Source organism: Sarcophilus harrisii, chromosome 3 (genome assembly GCF_902635505.1).
Source record: "Sarcophilus harrisii chromosome 3, mSarHar1.11, whole genome shotgun sequence".
NCBI classification, from domain to species: Eukaryota; Metazoa; Chordata; class Mammalia; order Dasyuromorphia; family Dasyuridae; genus Sarcophilus; species Sarcophilus harrisii.
In genome coordinates this window covers 465,364,796-465,387,145 of record NC_045428.1, presented here as the reverse complement: position 1 = coordinate 465,387,145, position 22,350 = coordinate 465,364,796, and the positions used below count along the sequence as shown (strand labels likewise).

General features: G+C 35.5%; 1 protein-coding gene across 5 annotated transcripts in view; it reads right to left on the bottom strand.

Annotated features, from left to right (window-relative positions):
• FAT3 (FAT atypical cadherin 3) overlaps positions 1–22,350 on the bottom strand; it is a 699,235-nt gene that overhangs the window by 127,447 nt on the left and 549,438 nt on the right. The window lies entirely within an intron of this gene.

Genomic DNA, 22,350 nt, shown 5'->3' with positions numbered 1-22,350 from the left:
CTCCCATACCTTCCAGGTAAATAGACAAGCCAGATTCCCTTTGAAAGAGGGGGACAGGACATCAGTTACTAGAGGGTGGCAATATGTTTTGAGGAAAGAAGGAAGGAAGAGAGGAAGATCAACCTTTTCTTGAACTAGACCAGGTTAGAGTGGTGAAGTTCTACCTTGGAGAAACAACCACTAGTGTATTTCAGCTGACACTTATAAAGGGCTCTGGGGTTTGGAAAGGACTTTACTTGCATTTTATCATTAGAATTCCTTAACACAACCAGGAACTAAGTACTACTGGTACTAACTCTTTTTAGAAGTTGAAACTAAGGCTCAGATAGATTGACTGATTGTACTATAATCAGAGTTGCTTAGTGATCAGTGGATTAGAACCCAGAGAGTCCTGACTCCCAGACTAATGCTCTGTCCACTCACTCTGCAAGCCTGTAATAGCTTCTTTAATAGCTACTTTCTTAGAACTTTTGGTAATTCTTATTTGTTTACTATAAGCTATTCTGGAAGAATCTGTCATTCTTTCATTCATTACCTTGAATTAGACAGCTCATTAATCCAAAATATGCTTTCTGAGGCTCTAATGAACACAAATGCATTTGGCATGAAGAAAAAAATATAATGGTGAATTTCAGCCAAAGTCTGTAGTATTTCATCAAATAAAACAATTTGACAGCACTCAATGAAAAGTGGGAAAATATATGGGGAGAACGAATTGGGAACTTTATGTTTTCCCTCCTCAATGGGTTGGCTAACCATTTTACTTCCTCTAAATCATTGGGAAGGCGGTGGGGATGGAGGGAAGGGTGACTTGAAATAAGCTCTTATGGGCTTCAGTAATGAGCTTCTTTGAAAAAAATCAATCAAATTTCCTTTCTTTCAAAGCTCTTTCTCCATTTGTGACATTTTCCAGAAGACATGAGGCAGCAGCAGATATGAAAGAAGGCTGGAAATTTTGCTTTTTTGGTTAATTTTCTGACATACTGCCTCCTGGAGTGGCATTTCCTGCTGGTGGCAGTGAGATTGAAATGTTATACTTGCCAGTCTGGCTGTGCTAACCATTACACATTGATTGCATTGCTGCTTAACTACTCTGTGGTCTTTTTTCTACTTAAATGTCCCTGCCCAACTTCCAGCTAACCCCCGCCGTCCACTCACACAGAGCACAAAATCACCTTCTCATCACCTATCAATAATGCCCTGCAGTTGGATTCAAGATATAACATTGTAGACTTAGTGGGAACAGTGTCTGTGCTAACGGATTTCCACAGAGAAGACAAGATTACATTAACAATGTTTCACCCCCTTCCATGATTCTTGCCTCATTCTCAGCTCTTGCTGGCATTTTCATGTAAAGAAGATCTGGATTTATAAACGCAGGCTCTGAAATCCAGTCTGCTGACAAGAAAGCGCCGCAGCTAAATGGGTGAGACTCCTTAAATTAGCCAACAGGGAAGCTTCAGCTATACTCTTAACTGGTTTGGGGAAAAAAGGCAGATGTAGAACATTGAATGAATGATCAAAAATCTGAGGTCTTAATCCAGGTCCTGCTTTTGGGCAACTTCTTTTCAGGTCTTTGATACTATAAAGTATCTGCTGCTGTGGACCTTTATTTTTATTACCTTATTTTTACTTCATTTAGATATATCCCCAGTAGTATCAGAAAGATCTGAGTTCAAATCTGTCCTTATATACTCACTTTTGTTTATCTTAATCCCTTGGGGAAGGAAATGGCAAACTATTCCAATACTCCATGGACAGTATGCTTCATGAGGTTATAAAGAATTGGACATGATTGAACAAGAGTAAGGATCCCTGGATCCAAGGTTCTAGATATTTTTGTCACTTTTTCAGTATAATTATAAATTACCTCTTTAGAATTTTGGGGGCCAAGTCACTGGGCCATTAATTTAGCACAATATTCCTTCTAATATTGATTAGTCTGACCCTTTATCATATTACTCCGCAGGGCATAGTATATACATCTTTTAAAAAAAAGATTTTTATATTCAAAACACATGCATAGATAGCCTTCAACACCAACCCCTGCAAAATTCCACTTTCCAAACTTTCTTCTCCCTCCCTTTCCCCCACTCCCCCAGACAGCAAAAATCTGATACATGTTAAACATGTGCAATTCTTCTATACATATTTCCACAATTATCATGGTGCACAAGAAAAATCAGATCCAAAAGGAATAAATGAGAAAGAAAAGAAATACAAGCAAACAACAACAGAAAAAGTGAAAAGTGAAAATACCATGTTGGATCCACACTCAATCCCCAGAGTTCTCTCTCTGGGTGGAGATGGCTGTCTCCATCACAAGACTTTTGAAACTGACCTGAATTATAGTACCTTTGCCTTGTAAAATGAGGATTCATGGATAGAACAGTGAAGTAATACAAGTGCGTGGGATTTCCATTTGACATAATGAAGAAAAAACTAAGGTGAATGTCACTTTTGTCTCAGCAATTCCAGCACTGACAGATAGTCAAAGAAAATGTTATAAGAACTGGAACATAATAAGTGTTTAATAAGTGCTGGCTAATCATTGGCTTAACTGAAGACAAAGACAGAAAAGTCCAAACTGGGCCAAAATATTAATCCCCTTTATGATTGCAAAGAAATGAAAACAATTTGGTTTGGGAGTATTATTTGATTAAAAGCTGAAAAAACCCCAGAATATGTATATCATATATGTATATATGTATGCAATTAGAAATGGCAAAAATGAAGAATTCAGAGAAACACGGGGAAATTTATAAGAACTGATACAGAATAAGAGAAGCAGAACCAAATGGGAATTATGCAGAAGGGCTGCAACAATGTAAGCAAATTGACTGCTAAATGAAACCTAAACTATGAACTGATAAATCAGTAAAGACATCTTAGGAAAGAGATAACATATCTACCTCTTCCATCATGGCAGACAGATGGGGGGGGGAGCTATGTAAGATGCCTATATCAGTTGCTTTTGCTTAATTATTATTCTGAGTGGGGTATTCAATGTGGCTAGAAATGACTGCAATGTAAAGAAAATTAACAGTTTAATAAAACCTTAAAATAGAGGAAGAAGAATGACTACTATCTAATAAAAGAGAGCTGAAAGAAATTCCTACCTCTTCTATTTATCTTTATTATTTATTACTTTTTTTTAAAAAATCACCTTTAGTGTCAGAGAGGAACAAAACCAATGTCACCTGTGATGTTGATGGAACATCTTAGAGTTATTTGATACCTCTGTTGCATTTTCTTGCCAGTCCCTGAGAAGTCTACTCCAGAGCCAAGGATGATTTTCAGCCATTTTCAAAGCTTAGTAGTTTTCATTTACTAACCTCAAAGGGAAAAGGATATAAATGTCCCATTATTAATTCCCTCAGGCCAGCTTGTCTGCCCTGGCCACATTTTACACCAAGCCTAATAACTATAAAGGATTTCATCAGATTCCCAGACTTCATTTTAGATGCTGTCCTCTTTCTTAGTCTACTGGATGAAATTAGCCCCTACTAAAGGAATAACAGTCCAACTCAGTGCACTGGGATCTTAAGGGAAGTTAGTCAAGAAAATACCCATTATCCCTTATTAGTAACAGAAGAAATAAGCTATTATTTAAGAATGAACCAAATTCTTTTTATCCTGATGTAGGTGGCCAAAAGAAGTTCACTCATCTCATTCCAGGTTTTCTCTTGACTCCATAGATTAAATAATATTTTCTTCATATAACTGAAGATTTAGAAAAAGCCTAAGTCAAGTTCTTCTTGTCCTTATGTAGGTAGCCAGGAGAAACTTATTTCAATTTTGGCTTTTCTTTTGGCATCAAAAGTTAAATAACACTTTCTGAAAAATAACTAAAGATCTGGACAAGCAGCTTATAAAAGTATTAATTTTTAGTAACTTAAAAGATACAATATAATTCATTTCACACTTAAATAGTATATTCATATTTTGAAAATAACAGGTAATGATGGGAATAGGAGAGGGGAAAATCAATATGATGTAAAGATAAAAAGACAAAATTACATAGTAGGAATAATTTTTTTTTTCAGGGGAAGGGAGGTTTCTCAGCCTCTAAAAAGAGCAAATTGTAAAGTGGTAGAACAAAACAAAACTGAGAATTCTAAGCACAATGATGTCAATCAATGAAGGCAACAAAGTTTTGATACAAGGAAAACTCAGCCCAAAGAGTTATTCTTTTCTTTTCTTTCTTTCTTTCTTTCTTTCTTTCTTTCTTTCTTTCTTTCTTTCTTTCTTTCTTTCTTTCTTTCTTTCTTTCTTTCTTTCTTTCTTTCTTTCTCTCTCTCTTTCTTTCTTTCTTTGTCTTTCTTTCTCTCTCTCCCTTCCCCCCCTCCCCCTCTCTCTCTCTCTCTTTTTGCCATTGTGATTAAGTGACTTGACCAGGGTCACACAGCTACTGTTAAGTATCTGAGGCTACATTTGAATGCAAGTCCTCCTGACTTCAGGACTGCTTTTCTAACAATTCTTTCAATAAATATTTATGAATACTTATGTGCTGGGCATTGGAGCATGAATGAAAGATAAAATGTGATCCTTACACAGGGAGATATTTAATCAATATGTGTATAGCACTGTGGTAGGTAGGAGAAGGATAAAATATATTTTTCTAAAAAACTTAGTTTTTCATTTAATAAAACCTATTCTTTTTCCTTCTTATTTTGCTGCCCACTTTCATACTGGATGAAAAAAAAAAACCCTGCAACAAATATTCAAAGTTGAACAATACAAATTCCCACATTGGCCTTGTGCAAAAATAGCTATGTCTCATTCTACAACTTGAACCTCAGTGATCAATGTTGGAAATCATTGTAGCAAAAGGCAGGTACTGATGCTTTTCATGCTATCAGAAATCTGATGACTATGCTCCTCTTGAATGAGAAATGAGCATACAGACCAAGAAATAATGAGATTAAGAAGTATGTTGCACTTGATGGCAAACATTCCATTAAAATAAGTTTAATATATAAATACAATAGGACACTTAGTATCCCTCTTTTTTTCTGATATCACATCTTGAACCTTGCAAAATATCTTATTAGCTAGATTTCTTTCTTAAGGACCAAGTGTATTTTATTTATTTATTTATTTATTGTTTGCTGAGGCAATTGGGAGTAAGTGACTTGCCCAGGGTCACACATTTAGGAAGTGTTAAGTGTCTGAGGTCACATTTGAACTCAGGTCCTCCTGAGGGGTGGTGCTCTGTCCACTGCACCACCTAGCTGCCCCAGGGACCAAGTCTTAAACCCAAATCATTCTGGCCTTCATTGATTGGCCAACAATAGGTCTAAGGTCAAGTGACTTGGTCACTGTTTGGGCACTAACTGGCTCAGAATAATGTAAACCTCAAGGGTCTTCCCCTCCCAGATGGATCTTTTTTTGCCAGGGGTACAAGAAGCTAATCTTTGCTTCAATTCTTACCTAGCCTTAATCACTGAATGTGCATTGCCTCAGTCAAACTGAGACCTACTAAAGACCTTAGCTTAAAAAAGATCAAGATTTCCCATGCATCCAGGGCCATTTCAAGTCTTGGACAAGTCACAAAAGGTTTCTGGAAGTGACATTTGAGATGAGCTTTAAATGACAATAGCTAAAAGAAGAAAAGAAGAAATAAAAATGAAAGAACACCGTAATCTAAACGGAAAGTCAAGATGAACAAGATAAATACACATGAAAAGTTAACAATATGTATCATATCCTAGAACAATAATTAAATACCAAATACTCTGAGTACAGAGGCTGATCTGGCCAGTAATATTTCATGAAAGAGAAGAAGAGTTGAGTTAAATCTCAAAGAATGAATATGTTAGGTTTGGAGAAGAAATGAGATGGCGAGAAAATAGTATTCTAGTAAGAAGGCTCGAGTAAAAATTCAAAGGGGTTACATTACAGGCGATATTTGCCTGATTATAGGGGATAGCCTGATTGGTGGTCTTATAGTCTGATCTGTGTGAAGTATAGGATCTATATAGAGGAGGAGCTGGAGACTCAGCCCACAAGGACTTAATGAGAGGCTAAGGAATTTAGACTTCATCGCTTTTTAATAGGAACTCTCGAAGATTTTGAACTTGGGGACAGAGCTACAGAAATGATATAACTCTATTAATATTTAGGACAGAATGAAGGCAGAGAGGGACACTAAGGCCAGTTAGAAAGTTATTACTATAATTCAGAAATGAATTGATGTGGGTCTGGGCTGGGGGTGGGAAGTGGTAAAAGTAGGAACAAAAAATTAGGGAGAGCTGTGAATGACATAAAGGATATGCTGATGGGATTTAGTTGTTGATGTGATATGTGGATACTAGATGAAAAATAGTAGGTAATTATTAAGTTCTAAACCTAGATAACAGAGGGAATGGCTATCACTGGCAGAAGTGACAAGAGGGAGGTACTTTAGTGCAAATGTAATGAGTTCCACTCTAAAGATGCCAATTTCTCCACTGCTTCAATGGCTCATTAGCAGACTCCCTATTAAAATTTGAGCTCTATGAAGACAGGGCCTTATTTTGGTCATTGTTTAAGAGTATCTTCAGTATTTAACATAATGCCAGGCACTCAGTAAATGCTTAATAAACACTTGTTGACAAATGGCTTTGAGAAAGGTAATTGTGAAGAAGGGCAAGTTATGTGTGGCAAATTATTAATCAGGTTGCCCTTGAACCTTCTTCTTCTATAGAATCACTGAATTTTATCATTAGGAAGTGCTTGAAGATCATACAGTTAAAGTCTTCCATTTAAAAACATGAATCCTGTAAAGTATTCATATTTTGCTTGATAACAGCCAGGAATGGGCAGCTCACAACTTAATGAGGATAATCACTGTATCTTTGAGCAAGTTAGTTGACCCTCCATTTATTCAAATGTTAAATAAGAAAGTTGAATGTGATGAACTTTAATATCTCTCAATATCTAATATCATGGCACCTTTACTTTTATAGTTTATGTTTTGAATAAGTGTATTATTTTATGTCTATACCTATCATTAAGCATATCATTCTAGTCTGTGAAAATGTTACTGAATTCTGATTTTGTCATTCATTATATTAGCTGTCCCTCTTTTTTGTGCTATCTGTGGACTGGATAAAAATGATTTCATCTGAATACTGCTAAAACTGTTCACTAGATTAGGGCTAAGTACATAATTGTACAGTATTGTATGCCACCAGAGCTCTCCATCCAAATGGACAATTATCTACTAATCAGTATCTTGAGATGCAATGATTACTCAATCCTGGATATGCAACTATACTGTCACCTTGCCCCATATCTTATCATCTTGTCCAACAAGATATCATGACACCCTGAGCCAAATGTTTTTTGTTGAAATATAGCTATAGTGCATCTACAGTATTTACAAAGATAGATAGGTAGATGATAATTTCAAAGGGAAAGGCATTAGTGGGGTAGTGGGGTGGGGGAGTGATGGTGCCAGAAAGCATTTGTTGAGGAAATCTGGGATTTGGGCTGAATCTTGAATGCACTCATGGAGTCTAAAAGGGACAGGTGAGGAGAAAGAGCTTTCCAGTATTGAAAGACAGCCCAAAAGTTTCAGAAAGGTAGGAGGAGTCTCATGTTCAAGGAATAACAAATAGGTGAATGCAGCTATAATGTAAAGTATGAAAATGGCAGGAAAGTTAGAAAAGGTCAGGTTATGAAAAGCTTTAAATGCCAAGAAGAGGAATTTATATTCAATGCTGGAAGTAAACTAAAGTGGAGGGTAGGAAGAATGGTACGGCAAAACTTGGCTTTAGAAAAATCATTTGACAGCTGAGTGGAGAATAGATTAGAATGGGGAAAAGGCCCAAAGGCTTGGATTAGGATGGTGGCAATGTGACTGGAGAAAAGAAATATAGAAGAGTTATTCTAGAGAAAGACCCTACAAGGTTTGGCAGCTTACTGAGTCTGTTCAATGAATGAAAGAAGAATAGAGTTTGATTTTAAGACTGTGAATCTGGGTGACTGGGATGATGATTGTATAAGTGCAGAAAATGGGGGGTGAGTAAGGGGAAAAAATGAGTTCTCTTTTTAATATATAAAATTTGAGAAGTTTATGGGTCATCACTTCAAAGTGTTCGAAAGGAAGGTCTGGATTACATATATGGAGAATTTGGGAATGATCCACATAGAAATGATAATTGAACCCACAGACGCTAATGAGATTACCAAATGAGAGGGCAGAAAGCAAAAAGAGAGGTTTAAGAGGGAAGGAAATGAATTAATTATGTAGTAGGTATTCCAGAAGGCAAAATGGAAGAAGCTGGCAAATTGCCTCTATTGGTTGGAGGAGAAAGCAAGGATGGTGATTTTGTATGTCTCTAATTCACTTAAATCCAGTTCACTTGGAAGTCGACATCACCTTCCTGATGTCATTGGTTTTCTTAGAGAATGAAAAATGACCAAGACAAAGTTTCTGGAACCACTAACGTTTTCTACAATGGTAGTGGGGATTCTAATCAAGTTATAGTTTAGAGCTGGTTGAAACCACATATTCCCCCTTTCAGTGTTAGCCCTCATCCTATTTTCAGGGAACTCTTCCACTGGTCATGATTCTTCAATTTCCATAATCACAAATACAGCCTTTCAGTGTTCTGAGATATAATTTATCTGGGTATGGAAATTTAAACTTGTTTAAATTAGCTGGATGCTTCTTACTATTTCTTCATCTATCTTAGAATTTAATTCCCTTTTGACTATAATTATGCAGACCTTTCTTGTCTGAAGACTATTTCCTTGACAAGTGTAAATGGGAATAAAATAAGATCTGAGTAGATCTGCTTTTTCTCAATTATCTTTAAAAATTACATCATCTGCCAGTGAGCTTAATTTTTCCTTCCTTTTTTCTTTATCCCCAAACAACTAAAGATAACAATTATCCATTCCTGTCTGCTGACAACCCAGCTCTAACCTTTTTGTTTTTCATAGCATTTCCTCAAACCTAATCTTTTTCCAAGATTTAATCTTCCCCAAACTATTTTTAGTTGTATTTTTGATCGTTCTTGTGGTATTTCTCTTTTGTTTCTGAGACAATGCTATCCATTCTACATCTTATCCCAAACCCCAACTCTCTTAGGCTCCTAGAGCATATATTCTTTCTCCAGAGTATTTTGAGGTCATTTCATTACTTTATTCATTCAGGCTTGCTCTCTGAGCAGACCATGCTTTCTAAAATCATTTTTCCCCTCTTTCTCTATCTACCAAAGCTTATTCCAAAGCCCTTGGTAGCATGTTCTTAGATAGCTAATTAAGAAGAAAACTATAATAAACTCTTTCGCACTGAGGTAATAACACATGAATGTATTATGCTTCCTAAGGACATTTCTGGTCTGGAAGAGGATGCCTAGAGAGGACAATATTTCCATTTAAAATGCTGAAGTTTTAGTTGTTGAACTAGATGGACAGGGGAGAATTTGGGAGGGAAGGATACCCCACGGTTCCTATAATTCACTTCATAAATACAAAAGGCCAAGACTCTGGAGTGGAGACAGATTACAAAGTACATCCAATATATATATGTGCTATGAGACTGTCTTCTCAACCACCTTGAGAAATACTGTAGTTAACAATTAATAAAAAGCTACTTTCTGGTATAATGGATTTCCAGAAGGAATGGTCCTGAACAGGTCATAAATTGAAGGGGCATCTTTCTATTATGAATAGGACAGGACCCCCTTGATTCACAGCTGTGGGCTGTAATAAATTAAGTGTAATTGTCTGAGAATAAGGCTTCCTATTTGTTAACAGCACAACCTTCCCTATTGTCCACCTTCTCCATTTTTATTAAAAGCTGACTTCAGAAAAAGTAAACTGTTTTCTTTAACTTTCTGAACTAGTAATGATTATACTGTAGTCAAGACAAAAAGCATTTATTAAGCATTTGCTCTGTATCAACCACTGTACTAAGGACTGAGAATACAAAAAGACACCTCCCTACTTTCAAAATACTAGATGTCTATTTGGGGAGGAAGGAACAACACATAAACAATTATGTACACACAAAAAATTGGAGGTAATCTCAGAGGCGAGACATTAACATTAAAGGGAATTGAGAAAAGCTTCCTTGCAAAACACTGGATTTTAAACTGATACTTGAAGAAAGCCAGTCAATCAAGCCAGGAGGCAGAGATGTGGGCAGGCATGTGGGACATGTGGTGAAAACGCACCTTTGAGAGGTGGGGGAGAGGAGGTCAAAAGCAGGAAAGCCAGTGTCAATGGTCACAGAATGTGTGGAAGGGAGTAAAGTATAGAAAAATTGAAAAGATAAGAAAAGACCACATTAGGAAGGGTTTTAAAAGTCAACATTCTTATATTTGATCCTGGAAGTAATAGGGAACTACCAGGGTTTATTGAAAAAAAAGAGTATCAGTTCGAATTGCACTTTAACAATATTATTGTTATAGATGAGTTTGAAGGATGTCTTGGAGTGGGGAGAGACTTGAGACCAACTCCCAGCAGCTAATGTTAAAAAAGGGTAAAGATGATTTTTAAAATACTTAAATTCTTTTTGGCCTTCAAAATTTCTCATAAACATTCAACACATAAACATCACAAGATACCAATGAAGCTAACAAAAAAGGTTTTTATCTTCCTTTCACAGTTGGAGAAACAGAGAAATAACAAGTAAATGAATGACCTTCCCAAAGATTATTTGAGAGTAGTCTTACAATTCAGAACTCTAGCTAGCTCTGTGCTCAGACTACTGTACACTTTGGGGAAGAGAACTCCAAAGAATAATAAACAAAAGATTAGATCTCAATAGGGGTGAAATCCCTGAAGCAGATGAACTTTCTAAAAAATGAAATCACCAAACTAAAATTAAGCTTCTCTGACACACAAACATACAGTACATGAAAAGGAACGGGAAACCAGCAGGAAACATACAGCCCTGAGTGACATTCTGCTATTTCTCTTAGGATATAAGGTTGTTTTGCTTTGATGTATAATTTGGCATTGAGAAACCAATTAGAGATGATGAGACAGGGGTAGTTCTGGTCACTTTCTCTTACATTTTGCCATGACTCATGGGAACGACACATTTAAGGATTTCATTTTTTTTGGTCTGAATCCATTCTTCCCCCATTATGATCAGGTAATAGATGTATTCAACCTTGAAAATTATCTTGCTTTTCAAAGCTTTGTTTTTTTACAGACTTGATGAAATGCGTATTTCTACCCCCTGTAATTAGAAGTGCATGAAATGTTTCATATATTAGACAACAAAGACAGAAATTGTTGGATGACTCTGAGAATAGGTAAAGTTATATGATAGCAATATAGCACCCCACATTTTGGGGGTAATTGGGATTGTTTAGAACTATGCTTCTTTTATAAAACTGAAAGGGAGAAAGACCTCTAAAAACAGTTAATTCTTAACTCAGGAAGACTGAACCGTCTCTCTCATTCTCCATTAGCAAACATTTATTAAATAATCACCATGTTCTATTTCAGTAAGACCTAAAATAAATAATGTATGAGATAAAGTTGCTCCCTCAAAGAAATTTACATATTAGTTGGGGAGAAGGAAGAAGCAATGAAATTATGTTAAGGGTATTTACCAAGAAACATACCAATAGTTATAAAAACATCCAGCAATTATTTACTGATTACTTGCTAGCTTGTCAGCTCAGTACTAAGCATTACATTTACCAGGTATTTATTTATTAACTGATATTGAGAAATACGAGTAGTATTGTGATAACCAATACAATTATATTTGTGTATATTTATAATTATAATTTTAAGGCACAAGATCTTCAAGAGTCTTTTGAGTAATCAAAGCAAGTTCTCACTATGGCCAATACAATTTGAGTATATAAAAAGTAATTATTTTCCTCCATAGAAAGCCTCCTCTGATGTGTTACTGGGTCACTGAAATGAGCCTGAGATTTTAAAGGCTGTGCCAAACTTGGTGAAAATTCAGGTAGATTCTATGACAATGAAAAGGCTTTTGACTATTGCTCTTGGGAAAGATTTTGTGTGCTGTCTAAGAATCAACCTAGCTAATTATGGAAAGCCTCATTAACTAGTAAGCTGGTCAAAGGATGATGAACTTTTTTAAAACACAGCACCCAGGAAACAAAAGTCCAAAAAGTTCCTTTGGTGTATGTACTCTTCTCTGCTTCTATGGGGACAATGAGTAAAAAGGCAGGGTGAGAAAGGGAGGGCTTCTATACTCCAAATATGTGATTCTATATGTGGAAACATGGCTCACTTGGTATCCTGTTGGAGCAGCAAATAAAAGAATTGGCAGAATTGTTTTTATTCATGCAAAAGAGGGAAAAAAAAAGCATTTCTTGAGGTAGTTGTTCATGTCACCTTGAAATGTTTACAATAAACATTTACAAAAAAGACTACTAGGAAGATAATTGTAGATTAAACGATCAGATGACATTCTTTGTTGCAAAGAAAAATGTTAAACAAAGAACTCAAAAAGTCCTTCTAAACTAAATCAACATTAATACATAATATATTTAATGGTAGACATAGGAGAGGACAGCAAAAAATATGCTAAAAATCAAATCTGAAGTATTCCAATAAATATTCAATAAACATTTGATAAGTACCTACTATGGGTAAGGTATGCTGGAGATACAAAGGGGGTGGGGAGAAGAGGACGTAGTATGTAGGCCAATAAGTAAACACAAGATTATAGAAAGGAGAAAGCACCAACAACTAGGACTATAAGAAAAGTCATCACAAAAAAAAAAATGACCCCTGAGCAGAATCTTGGGGATTCTAAGAGGTATAAAATAGGCATATTGTAGGCAGTAAAAAAAAAATTGAGAAGATAGAATGTTATGTTTGTGGAATGGCTAATGGGTCAGTCTAGACATAAGACAGAATGTATGAAAGGGAGCAATGAAATAAGTCTGGAAAAGTAGGTGGAAACCATACTGGTACCAGGCTGAAGAATCTGCATTTTATATTCAAGGCAATAGAGAATGAATAAAGGTTCTTAAATGGGGAGGACATAACAACAAGTATTCTAAAGGAAAATCATTTTGACAGTTGTATGGAGGGCAGATTGGAAAGATGGAAGACTGGGAGAGACCAATTAAGAGAATACTATGAAGGTCCAGGCTATAGGGAATGAGGACCTCAATTTAAAGTATTGGAGGAAAAAAGGGAGGATGAATTTAAGAAATATTATAGAGGGGAAATCAATATGATTTGGCAACTGATCAGATACAGAGGCCGTAGGTTAGGAAGACATTAAAGGTGATTTTGAGGTTAAGGAGAGTAATAGGGAATATCTAGGAAGAAGTATACTATAAGATTGTTGAGGGTTTCTAATGCAGATGAAGGATTATTTAACTGGACCTGTGTTTTAGGAAATTAATTTGACAGTGGCTTAGAAAATGTTGCATATCATCATGATCATCATGCTTAACAGGTTGGAAATGTAGTGTTCACTGATGGGTCCAAACCCAGTACTGATTGTCAAGTGAGCTACCAACGAGGTCAACTTCTACATTTTTATGATTTGAGTCACTTTGCTTTCCTTAGGCAGCCTAGTGGCTCCCAGATCCTAAGGGCCCACCACATTGGTGCAGACAATGAGGACATCTGATCAGCTTAATCTGCTATAGCTCAGAACTCTTAACTTCAAAATCCACTAGTCATACCTTCCTTTCTAGCAGGGATTAAAAGCCTATCACTGAAAATGCTATCCAACTGAATGAAAAATACAAAGTATATGAAATTGGAATTTCATTGGAATGTGCTTATTGTTCACTATAAAAAACCCATTTGATTCAGTAGGGAAATTGTTGTTTCTCTTCAAACAAGGTATCTCCCATGTAAATGTTAAGTTCATCCAAGAATCCCTGATAAATACCGGAGACAACTTTGTCAGATAATCTTTGAATTAACAAAGAATGAGTCAAGGGAAAAAAAGGTTAGAGATATGCTATGTGGAGATGACTGTTACTGTCATGGAGGCTGTCTAGTATAGAGTCCCAATGTAAAAGGGGATAGCTCTATAATTAGAAAGGTCCTCAAACTATGTCTGCTTAGAGACAGATATTTAGAGAGCTTATCAGGCTCTGAATTAAATGCTAAAAATTCAAATAAAAGTAAGCAAGATTTTCTCTGCCCTTAAAACTAATATTCTTATGAGAGGAATAAAAGGGAATATGAATAAAGAGAAGGGTATATATTCATTGGAATGTCTGAAGATGTTTAGGGAGCATGGTGTGGATATGGAAGGAAACAAAATAAGACCATAGTTGGCTATCAAAGGTAAGGGTGGTTCTCCAGAGGAGAAAGGAATAAATATTAAGTATCTACTATATGCACTATTACTGTGTTAAGCACTTACAACAAATATTATCTCATTTGATCTTTACAACAATCCAACCAGGTGATCTTATAATTGCAATTTTGCAGAGAATGAAACTTAGGCAAATAGAGTTATTATAACTATTAAGTGTCTGAGCCTGAATTTGAACTCAGGTATTCCTGACTTCAGTCCTAGAACTGTATCCATTATACCATCTAGTTTCCTCCTCAAGATAGCTTCCTTCTAGGAGCAAACTCCGATTTTCAAGTGGGAAGAGAATGAGAATGATGGCCTAAGTATACAGTCCAGCAGAGATGTCCAGACTATGATACATCAAGACCCAGAATATGGTATATCCTCTTAAAGAAGATACCCAATCATTCAGAGGAGTTTGGCCTAACCATTCACATAATTTATTCTGGAGCAAACATTAGAAAAACAGTTTTAAAAGCTGTTTTTGAAAACCCCTGAATAAATGTGAGCTAATATTAAAAAAGTAACAGACATGGAACAGGAGAGGCAGGGTGATTGTCTCTGTCAGCTCCCTTGGAAACCCTGGCCCATGTTTTATTGGACATTTCATCATTGCCAAAATATGTCACATAATTGGGCAGCTACAGGAAGGAAGTAGCTTGAAATTCATTTACAGAATGGTATAATACAAAGAAAATTGAATCTGGAATCCAGGAATCTGGCTTCAAGTCTTAGCACTGCGACGCTTTGTGTGATGCAAGTCACCTAACCTCTCTGCACCTTAGTTTAATGAGAAGGTTGGATTACTAAACCAATGAGTGTCTCTTTCAGTTCTCAATTTATTATTCTTTTAGAGAAGTAGTGTTAAACTCACATAGAAGTGGCTCCTCATAGATACCATATTGACTTTGTTGTTGTTCAGTTCTTTCAGTCACATCCAACTCTTATGTGACCCCATTTGAGTTTTTTTGGCAAAGACACTGAGTGATTTGCTATTTTCTTTTGCAGCTCATTTTACAAATGAGGAAACTAAGACAAACAGGAATAACTGTCTTGCTGGGAGTCACACAGCCAGTCAGCGTCTGAAGCCAGATTTGAACTCAGGAAGGTGAGTCTTCTTGGCTCCTGACCTGCTGCCCCATCCACTGCTCCATCTAGTAACCCTACTGTTTTAACTTGGAAAACCACAAATGAACATTATTTACCTTGTATTGTATTTTTATTTATTCTGTTAAACATTTTCAATTACATTTTAATCTGATTTGGCTGCACTTAGTGGTTTTGCCTCTGATTTTGACATCTCTGTTCTTCAGCATATATCCGCCCACCCTACAAAAGTCCTACAAGCTTTTAGTTTCTTTTTCAATATCCATTACCAACTTGTTTTTATTTTGGCTACTAGTATTATAGCAATTCTCCAAATCTCTTATCTCTGCATTTCAGGAACAAAGTAGTTTCCAGTCTGACATCTCTTAAAGCCTTTATATCCACAGAGAGGTATGCCTCAGACTCTAATCTCATCATATTACTGTATCCTTACAGACCCATCTGCTCATCATTTTCTATTCATAAAACTTTCCTGATTCTAATCTTCCATATCAGCAGGAACTAAACACTTCCTCTAAGTTTACTTATTACTCCATGGGTTAATTCTTCCTTTCAGACAGATGGGTCCAATCTACCCACTCACATGTGGGACATTAAAAGGAAGGTCTGCTATGTGATGCTATTAACAAATGAGAGCCTTTCGGGGGGAGGATATTTCTTTTATTTTGTAATTCCTTTGCTAGCATCCAGGTCTTAGTCAAAATTCTACCCTATGTCCCTTTCTCATGTTAAGATATTGCTACAGAACAGAAACCAGCAACTATAATTTACAATCCCAGAGGCATGGTTGATGGATGCTCTTCACAATTTTACTTTGATTCTCTTCAAGTTAACAGTGTCAATAGTGGCTTTGAATACCTGATTTATGGCTCGGTTAACAACTGCCAAAATAGGAAGGATGAAATGTTAACTGGATCCAACAATGGAAAATACTACCAGCACAATTTTGTGCCCTTTAACTGATGCATTCAATGAAAAAAAAAATAGAATTAGTATAGCAGAATGAATAAAGTCCTAGTTTAGAGCTGGAAGGATTTGAGTTCAAATTTGGATTTTGACATTTACTATTTGTAGGTCCCAAACTCAAGTCATTTAGCTTCTATGAGCATTAGATAAGTCTCCAAATGAAAATAGGTTTAGCATTTGAGAAAGGGATGACGAAGAGGTAACATGATATAATATGAGGATTAATTAAAACAACTGGGAATGAGAAAACTTAAATGGGGAGGAAACAATTGATGATTTCATCTATTTGAAGAATTCTCACACAGAAGAAAAGGCTATAAAACTTGATTTCCCCCTAGAGAAGAGAACTAACACCTGTGGTTAGTAGAAAAACAAAGAAAAGCAAATTTGGATTTAATGAAAGGAAGAACTCTAAAACAACTAGTTATATGAGAATGACTTTTTAATAAGGTGGTCTGTGTAATTTTAACATATTGTTACCTAAAATAAGGAAATAGTATTTTGAACCCCATATGTGGACTTCTGATCATTGGAGATTTTTAAGCAAAGTCTGGATGACAAATGACTTGATCATTACACTGGATTTGATGACTTCTAAGGTCCCTTCTAACTTTTAATATGCTGTGGCCCTAATAACTTGCTAAGAAGAAAGGGTTTACAAATTTTGATTATTTCTTGCTCCAATATGAGCTCTTAGCTTGCTTTAACATCATGTTTTGAGAACAAGGAGACCTTACATTGAGACCTACAGAGAGTGAACTATGGCTATATTTCTGCCACAATCTTGGAAACTGACTTATATACAAGATACACATTGGTATTCATTCTAGCAAAGTAAAAGAACTAGAAGAATTTATTTCAACTTCTTAAATTTCCAGAATGAAGTATTTCTTTTTTTTTTTATTTCATAGCCTTTTATTTACAGGTTATATGTATGGGTAACTTTACAGCATTGACAATTGCCAAACCTCTTGTTCCAATTTTTCCCCTCTTACCCCCCCACCCCTTCCCCCAGATGGCAGGATGACCAGTAGATGTTAAATATATTAAAATATAAATTAGATACACAATAAGTATACATGACCAAAACGTTATTTTGCGGTACAAAAAGAATCAGACTCTGAAATATTGTACAATTAGCTTGTGAAGGAAATCAAAAATACAGGTGGGCAAAAATATAGGGATTGGGAATTCAATGTAATGGTTCTTAGAGAATGAAGTATTTCTTAACACAGTAGAAAAAAAGTGTTTTAAGATGCAGAGAAATGGAGAGGGACTGTTGATTGTTTTAGAAGGACAGGAGATAGACGAATGGGACAGAACTTTAAATGAGCATTCCAAGTTAATACACTTGGTATAGTATTCTTCCTAGAGGATTTGAGAGACATATGGGGAGCAGAAACAGCTCTGTAGCTTCTTGTGCCTCTAAGAAATAATAATGTATAACCACAGGCAACAAAATAGAAGTAAAAGAAGAGCTGAGTAATTCAGTTGAATAAAGTGATTCCTCCAAAATAATCACTAATAGAATGGTTTCAGTGGCCCTTGAATTTAGTACTAATTTCATAACTCCTTTTTTCTCTATTGGGGTATTCATTTCTAGTACATCAAATATTCCTGTACAAAACTATATTCACCCTATTCCCCTTTGTTCCTGCCTCATTCTCCAACTTTCCCATTTCTTTTTCTAATTCAATTTTCTGTTATTTTTACATTCAAATTCTCTTTCTTGCTCCTCTTCTTCCTCCTCCCCCAGTAAGAAAGCAAGAAAAACAAAATCTGTTACAAATGCGCATAAAGAAAACAATTTCCCAATTTAACCATGTAAAACAAATAAAAGCAAACAAAAAACTCTACCATATGCTTAAATCAGCACTTTGAATCCATCACCTCTCTATCTTGAGGGTTTCATATTGATGAGTCTTTTGGAATTGTGGTTGTATCTCATGTTAATCAGAATTCCTAAGTCTTCAAAAGTTGTTTTTCTTTACAATACCATTATTATTATATAAATTGTTCTCTTGTCAATTCACTTTATTTTGAATTAGCGTAGACAAGTTTACTCAGTTTTCTCTGAAATAATCCTCTTAATTATTTCTTAAAATACATTAATACCTGTTTTTTTGATGATGTCCCTATACTCCCAGTCACCAAGGTTTTAAGTTCTCACTCATTCTTACCTGTCATCTCTTACATAAAATCCTGATGATTTTATGTATAAAACATCCCTTGTATTTGATTTGCTTGTTAATTCATTTACGGTGCCTATTCCCTCATTCAGATTCTTATTACTTTTTTGTCTCTTAACTTTTTTGGACCCTTTCCTCATTGTCTTCCCCTTTTATAATTAAACCCTCAAATAGCTGCCAAAATTATCTTCCTAAAGAATGACAAGTCTGATCATATCACTATTCTTAATGCCACTTAAAGCTTCCCACCATCTCAAATCAACCCACTTTGTCAGCCTTTTCAGACATTTATTCTCCAAAACCTACTCTGGCTGAACTCAACATATTGTCTCTTGCTCCTCCCACTCAAGGTTGTTCCTCATCTGTACTAGTCAAAATCTCATGGTTTCTCAAATCTCTTAGTTCAAAGATATAAAAACCCTCCTCCACTCCCCTAATTCCCAACAAGTTTTCTGACCTTATCAGATATTCTCAGAATACTTCCTCTCCTTTGTCCTCATTATACCCTAACGTGCATTAAACTCCTATATATACATACCAATTTCCCCAGAAACAAAATGTAAGCTCTTTCAGAGCAGGAATTATATGTCTTTCTTCATTTTTATGTCCCAACCACCTAACATAATGACTTGCTTAAGAAATAGTTATTGAACTGAAATCAATAATTTAGATATCATGTCTTTGAAAGAGTTCAGACAGAGTTTGAGAAAGGAAATAATAAATTGACTAGCTAAATCTTCTTTTGTTTTCATGCTTTAGTAACAAAGCTATGTGTCCATGAAAAAATCTATTCTTCTACCTGTCTTTTCTCCTTCCAACAGTGTTCTGTATCTTTCCACTTTCCCCTAATGGGACTATTTAAAATAGTCATGTTTATCAGAGATCAGGTTAAATGTTTGCTCTTTATATACACAAAATTGTCTAGGAGAAATGATTCTATGAGATGTAGCTAGAGGCTAAGGTCTTAGGTATTTAAAATATTTTAATTATTTTCACAAAATAAAAGTGCTTAGCATGTCACTTAGCACATTGGAAGAATGTCATAAACTCATTATAAGCTTTATCTAACAAATACTACTTAAAAAATTCTAGCTCTCTATATATCTATTTGAGGGAATATATAGATTAAAATTAAAAGCTTAAATTTATCCAATAAACTCTTACAAACTATGGAAGATTTTTTCCAAAAAGAGCAGTAAATTCCAATAAGACTAACAGCATACATCTAATAATCATTATCAGCACAAACATCATTGCTGGGTGACTTGATCATTGATGATTATGAAACATACACTTCCATATAGAATTGCACAGAAAGAATGATTTCCAGACATATGCCAAAGACCCAAATCATAATGAAATATGGCAACCATGAAGTGACTCAGGATACCATGGCAGGGAACTAACCTGACAATCTATGCCATTGACTGATAGAATGCAATGGCTGAAATGTTCATAATACAGCAAGGAATGTTAAAATTGCTTCCACAAATGTTCCCTTTAGTTTTTTTGTTTTTATTTTGGAATTTCTTTAGACCTGAAATTATGCTGCTGTGAAAATGAAAGGAATGAGGTTTTTAAAAGCATTCCTTTTTTTTTTTATTCAATCCTCCTCTGCCATCAATATTTAAAAGGATATGTTGACTTATCTAGCCAGATCATATGGAATCACACAGATTCAGCAATTCACTAATTTAGCCAAATTGGAGTAGTGGGGAACACATGCTGTGAACTATTACTTCTCTCTTGTCAATCAAAACTTTGGCCCAAAGCAGAGAATAGTTTCTCACCTTTGTTTTAGTGGAGACAGACAGCTAAATGATACCTTACATAATTATCATAAAGGCAGCACCTATGGCCAGGCCAAGTATTGGAAAAAAGAAGGGTTACTTTCTGGCTATGTCAAAAGCTAATGGATGAAACTTGTTACATTATAGAAAATACATGAATGTCACAGTGGCCCAAGGATTCAATTAAAAACGTACAATCTGGTGATGTCTATAGTCTAAAAGTAATGTCTTTTTATTTAAATAAGTTAGAAATATATTTGAAGAGAAAACCAAAAGGCACTTTGGATCTTGTACTGGAGAAAAGCCAGTATAGTGGCTAGAACACTGGATGATAGTAATTTTGATTACTAGATTAATGCCATTCTCAACATCTCCACCATCACCACCCATCATTACCACTATCACCATCACCTCCTTAGGGGTACATGCTTAATAGGAGGTTCTCTAAGATAAAGAATAAACTTATTTTAGTCAATTTCTTTTCATAATTCCAGATACCTGGGCCAATTAATAGCTCTATCAATAATAATTATTATTTTTTTTTATACTTCCTACAAAGCATTGATTAGTCTTCTATTTTTGGACATGTTCTTTTCAAATGCCTCCCTTTCTCCCATTTGTTTTTTTCTACCCAGTCTTTCCTTTCAGGAGAAGAAACCAGTAGGAACCACATGTGTGACTACTTTGTAAATTCCTATATTTTTAATGCTATATGGAAGTCTAAGGGTGCACATAATAAGTGACTCATAAGAAAACTCACAGTTAGCTATTTTTGCTTTATGACAAAAGCATTTTGAGAGAAGTATTTTCAAACCACATTTCTCAAATTGGAAGGAGCAGAAAAGCACGATTAGGTAGAATTTTTGTTCTTCAGTTGTTTCACTTTTGTTCGACATTTTATGACTGCAGTTTAAGTTTTCTTGGCAAAAATACTTGCCCACAGTCACACAACTGGAATTTGAAGCTGCATTTGAACTCAATTCTCCTTGATTGCAGACCCATTGCTCTATCTACTGCACTACCTACCTGCTACGTTTAGTAGCATGAAAAGGATAAATTATGATATTGTGGAAAGAGCACTGGCTCCAGAGTCTGAAGAAGGATACTCGTGCTGATGGATACTATCTGTCTGATCAAGCTACTTAATCTCTTTGTGCTTCAATTTCCTCATCTGTAAAATTAGGGGATTGTACTAGATAGCCTCAAAAATTCCTTTTAGGACTAAATCTATGATAACACAAAGTCATCACAGTGGATAGAGTGCTTGCCCTGCAGTGAGGAAGACTCATTTTCTTGAGCTCAAATGTGACCTCTGACACTAGCTATGATCCTGGACAAGTCATTTAATCCTAAAAGTCTCAGCTTCCTCATCTGTAAAATGGGACAGAGAAGGAAATGACAAACCACTCCAGTATCTTTGCCAAGAAATGCCTAAATAGGGTCAGAAAGAGACAGACATGACTAAAAACAACTGAATAACACCAGAAAATATACTTGTCAATAATGAATCTAATTATCTTTTCATCCCCACAACTTTCATCCATAATGTAACATTTTCTTTAGAGAAATATTTGGTGGTCTTCCATCCAGATTAAATAAAATAGGAGGAGTCCAACCTTAAACTAATATGTTAGGAAGAAACAACTAGCTCCCATAGTGATGAGAGCTCCATATGAATGGGAAAAAAAATCACAATCCAACTTATCAGCATGCTGGTTAAGATAAAAATTATCCTCACCCAGAGTGAGAGAAGATGAGAATTTTGTTCTTAAAGAGTTATCAGTTTTTAGGGTTCAATGAATAAGCTGATTACCAATTATGAGTTCAGGTTTCTACATTCCCTTGAAATCTTAAATGCAAGATTAAATGAGCTAAGAGCACATTTGAAAAAGAAAATTTGAAGAAGAATTTGCTTGTGAGTTAAATCTTCAGACACAGAAGCGATGGCAGCAACCAAAGGCAACTCAAAGATGTCAGATGGTGAATGGCTAGGTTCTGGTGAGCAGTACGTGATCCCCTCAGTTTCTAAAAGCTA